A 4,598-nucleotide genomic window follows, 5' to 3' on the forward strand; every position below is an offset into this window, starting at 1 on the left:
AACCGCTGGACTACTGACGCAAGCGAGGCTACAGATCTTAACAACCGCTGGACTACTGACGCAAGCGAGGCTACAGAACCTAACAGCCGCAGGACTACTGACGCAAGCGAGGTTACAGATCCTAACAACCGCAGGACTACTGGCGCAAGCGAGGCTACAGAACCTAACAGCCGCAGGACTACTGACGCAAGCGAGGCTACAGAACCTAACAGCCGCAGGACTACTGACGCAAGAGAGGCTACAGAACCTAACAGCCGCAGGACTACTGATGCAAGAGAGGCTACAGAACCTAACAACCGCAGGACTACTGACGCAAGCGAGGCTACAGAACCTAACAACCGCAGGACTACTGACGCAAGCGAGGCTACAGAACCTAACAACCGCAGGACTACTGACGCAAGCGAGGCTACAGAACCTAACAGCCGCAGGACTACTGACACAAGCGAGGCTACAGAACCTAACAGCCGCAGGACTACTGACGCAAGCGAGGCTACAGATCCTAACAGCCGCAGGACTACTGACGCAAGCGAGGCTACAGATCCTAACAGCCGCAGGACTACTGACGCAGGCGAGGCCACAGGTCCTGTTTACACCCGCGGTAAAGGCCCCTCTGTATGCACCGACGGTGGCCATGCACCCTACGGACGGTCCTAAAGGAGCCAGGGAGAAAGAGAGGGAGAAACTAATATAACATAGTTCTTGTTAATATAAATGTGGAGTGCTTTTAGAAAACGACCCGAAGGGACACTTCTTTATACTATATTCTCATTATAATGGACTATCTTTTCTGTGGTTTTTGTTGGTAATGGAGTATCTTTTCTTCCTCTATGAGTATCTTTTTTATGTAAACGGTGAACTTTGCTAGGAAGTAGAGGTTTCAACCTCTCGAAGAATTGAGAATATCTAATATCCACTAGTATCTTTCTAACATGTTTATCATCTAAGTATCTTTACCTAGGCCATGTCACGAGATTTAATGTAGGAAGATACCCATGGTTCCTTAAGCTTTATTCATTTAATTATTTAGAAGAAGGTATAATGGGTTTGTGAGATGACAAAATATTGTTTATTTTTTACAATCTTACAAAGTCACAACATGCATAGCGTTACGGGCAGAATATTATATTTGTTTGTATATTAATATTCTGAATAGTTTATTCTGTATACCAGTATACCCTGTATTAATCTGTATACTAGTGTACTTTGTATACAAGTAGATAACGCTAGTGATAGAGGACTATCTCTCTACTATACTTAAAATATTTTAGCGTCTACTATAGCAATTCCTACCAAGATTCTCCAAACCTCTTCTTAATTAAACTATGAAGTCATTTGGTACGACAAGACTATATTGATTGCAGCTGTGGAGGCGGTCGCCTAGGGACTATGGCTGACCAACCACGTGGTAATCAACATACATGGGAATGTGGAGAAAACGGGGAAAACAGCGGCTCACCTTGGGCTGAAGTCTTCTCCCAGGGTTGCTGAAGAAATACGACGGCTTCTAGGGGCGAGGATGGGCGAGGTCCAATGATAGCTCGCCAATGTGGGGTGCTGGATAACCACAGTCCAGGGGGCGTTACTAACAGGCCTTTCTTCAGCCAGGTGCGGTTCTCGTCTGGCCTCCCTCTCGCCTCCAGGCATGCGCGCGGGTGATGCGCAGACGCACGGCGTCGAGCTTCCACCCACCAATCAGGAGTAGCTAATCTAAAAAGTTACCCTGGCGGGTATTTTGAATGTGGTTCCCTCCACACAGCTACACTGGTAGCTGTGTGGAGCTACCAGTGCTCCACACATTAGGTAGCTCCCCCCGTCCCTATAAAGTAAGGTGTGTATTAGAAATTATTTTAACTTAAACTGTCCCTTTCTTGGATACACCCACCACTGGCTTCACATTGAGGGGTGGAATGGTGTGTATGATAATGGAATAGAATGTCTGGTTTTAATTAAAAAAGAATATTGTAATTGGTTCATTATTTACACATTTATGATTCGCTTTTGGTATAGTATTTATTCTTGGTTCACTTGAAATACTATACTAAGATATTTAGTTTATTTTTATAAGTATAAAATTATATATTTTACTGGTATGCAAGTACTTCCTTGCATCTTTTTACATGTATTAAATTAGGCATTATTTTAATTTTTTAATTTTCTATATTTATAATGTTATTTATATTCACACTTTGTACAATTACACTACACTCTACAATTATTGTTTTTTTATTGTTTCTTTTGTACAAGATTGAAAAGCCTCTGACCGTTCTCGGTAGTGACTTTGGCCAGGAGTTCTATGTCTATGTTTAGCCATTTTGCTACACATATCCCCACTTCCCCGATGTAAGCGGGCGATGAAAGGGCGCTTGGCCCTGCCCTGGTTAACACTGGTGCTGCTGATTCCAGGAGCAGTCGCCCTCTTGGTATTACTTTCACTGTATTTATTTGCTGGACTATCGGCCTCTCCCCAATATCCAAACTAAAATAGGTAATTGGGAAGTAGTTGAGCCATTTTTGAACTGTATTCCCAGACCCTGTGAAACCTCGCATATGCATAGGTTGAGCGGAACCACAGAATTCTTGCAGATCGGTGAGCGCTGTAAAGTAGATTAAGTCCGAATTATCTCCCCTTTTGGGACGCAAGGAAATTATTAAAGGTCGCCTCACCGAGGCATATTGGAGTACGTGTCGGAATACTTCACTCTGTACCTTTCTCTCTTCCAGGGTTGTCATTTCCCAATCAAACCCGATTGGCCCCAGAGGTACAGTGGGCATTATATTCATATATATGTTTAGGGTTTTAAGGGACATGGCATCTGCATAGTCTGGGTAGAGACCCAATGATATTGTCCAACCCGGTGGGGTCTCACAGCTCCGTCGGTATTCCATTGGGTTCATGTATGCCATGACCTTCCCCCCCCCCCCCGCCAGACTGTGGTCGGTGTTGGATTCAGCTCTTTGATCTGCAGGTTGATTTTTCGCATAGCGTAAATTGGGAGGAGAGTGTCCTCACCGGAAATTAAGTCCCCCTTAGGGTATCGTTTACCCTGAAATGACTGTCAAAGAAAGAGATACTCCAGGTGGAAGAAGCCGTAATACACTGGTGGGATTTTGTGGGCCTATACAATCCTGGTGACACGTCCCTAGACGCGTGTCCACACTTGAGGTAGGATTAGAAAGAGACATTGTGTCTCCGGTCTGGCGATGTCTTGCCAGACTCATATTTTCGCTAGAGGAGTAATGAGACTGAACGAATTTGTCCATGGCCTTCGGGGGTTCCAGTGTCTCCCACCCAGGACGTTCCACCCGACTCAACTGGAGTTGAGTTTCCAAATACTTCATTAATAATCCCCACCCTGAGATGATAGGTACACCTCGGATCTTCCCTGGTCCCTTTGACTCCCGTGGGGTTTCCGACTCGTAGTCTGAGTAATCAGAAGATGACTCCTTGTTAGCCATCGTTGTGTTGAGGCGCAGTGCTGCAATAAACAGTGACTTAACAGTAAGAAAGGCATGTATTGAAACTATTCCCTACGTGCGTTCTTACACCATGGACATATATACTCCGGCTGAGAACGTACATTCACCACGGTTGCTCCCACACAGCTCCCATGAAATCATTCAGCACACCCATCACATTACACCATAAATTTCCCGTCATATGGCTGCCTACATACGCAGTAAAGGTCTTGATAAGGTAATGATGTCGCTTCTGAAACCCGGGTCCTGTGCTGTTTAAAGTGAATCACCCAGTTTGGACATACACGGTCCTTACACTTCTTTAGTCTATCATGATTTACTGTCGTGAGGTCACGCTGAAGCTTAACCCTAAATAAACAGGATGAAAATTTATGAATGATGATTCCTGGTCCTTTCCATTGCGGCGATAATTTTTTACACTTCCCTTTTGTCTGTGCTGTATCCAGCAGATAAACCAGATCGCCCTTTTCATAGGTCTGTAATCGTGCCCTCAGATCGTAATCCTTCTTCATTCGTTCTTGGGAAGATGAGAGAGTTTTTCGGGCTAGCTCGTGTGCCCTTTCTATTTCCCGTTGCAAATGCGCTAAATAAGATATTGCATATTGGATAGGATATCCCTCCTGGGGATACATCAGATCTATTGGCTGGTTAGTTTCTCGGCCAAGCATTAACTTGTTAGGGATGAATCCCGTTCGTCGATTCACGCTTGACCTAATTGCCCCAGCTATGTGTTGAACGTAGTCATCCCAACTATCCTGTTGAGAACTGACATAACATCGCAAGGCATTCATGATGGTTCTATTGTACCGATCTACCTGGCCATTCGCTGACGGCCTATAAGCTGTGGTACGGGTCTTGTGGATGTGCATCATTTCACAATGTTTAGTGAACAAGTCACTCTCAAAGTTTCTCCCTTGATCGGTAAATATTTCAAATGGATACCCAAACCGGGTGAAGAATCCATCGAGCGCCGCTCTTGCCGTATCCTCAGCGGTTTGGGATGGTAGTGGCACGCATTCTATCCATTTGGTAAATTGATCCACCATTACCAAGAGATATTCATTACCCCTTCTGAGTCTTGGGCAGTGGTCCCAAAAAGTCTAAGTGTACCCTTTCCATGG

Source organism: Procambarus clarkii, chromosome 3 (assembly GCF_040958095.1).
Source record: "Procambarus clarkii isolate CNS0578487 chromosome 3, FALCON_Pclarkii_2.0, whole genome shotgun sequence".
NCBI classification, from domain to species: Eukaryota; Metazoa; Arthropoda; class Malacostraca; order Decapoda; family Cambaridae; genus Procambarus; species Procambarus clarkii.